Consider the following 676-nt stretch of genomic DNA (forward strand, 5'->3'; position numbering starts at 1 on the left):
GGCAACCCTGCGCTCCCGCTACCCCGGCGCTGATCCGGCCGGATGAGGCCTGTGGCCCTACTCAGGCCGGTTTCTGCTTCCCTAACTAATGCAGTCTCCCGGGCTATTCCTATACTGAAGATATCTTCTTGAGGAGAGATGAGCTGGACTAATGAGGACATAACCCTGTCAAATCCAAACTTTGATCAGCTTTTCGCTAGGCATGATATAGACAGAGTTCAGAGGACAACCTTAGATATCTTCCTGATGTGCTGTTCACTCTTTTTGACCTGGGAGTCTTTCATTGGCTTAGAAATCTCCAGGTGGGCTCTACAAGTAAGTCTCAGGGATCTACCAGTCCCCACCTCGCCGGTGCTGGGATTGCAAATAGGGCCATGGTTTTTTAAACCATGACGTCCAAGACTTGAACTTAGGTCATTGTGCTTGGAGGGCACAGATTGCTCTTTCTCCCTAGCCCTTGAAGGCAAAAATGCTTCAGCGAAGGGTGGGAGGAGAAGAAGAAACTTGTCCTAAGAGGAGACGAGGGAACCAGAGTGGACTGAGGAGAATTAGACTGGGGTGAAGTTGAAACCAAAAGAAGACTCTCGTGAAACATCTGGTAAAATTATTGCCAGACTTCACTGTGGTAGTGACATTCAAACAAATGACCATGGAAACCAGGGCAGTTTAGTAGAAA

This window comes from Mus caroli, chromosome 3 (assembly GCF_900094665.2).
Source record: "Mus caroli chromosome 3, CAROLI_EIJ_v1.1, whole genome shotgun sequence".
Classification (NCBI taxonomy): Eukaryota; Metazoa; Chordata; class Mammalia; order Rodentia; family Muridae; genus Mus; species Mus caroli.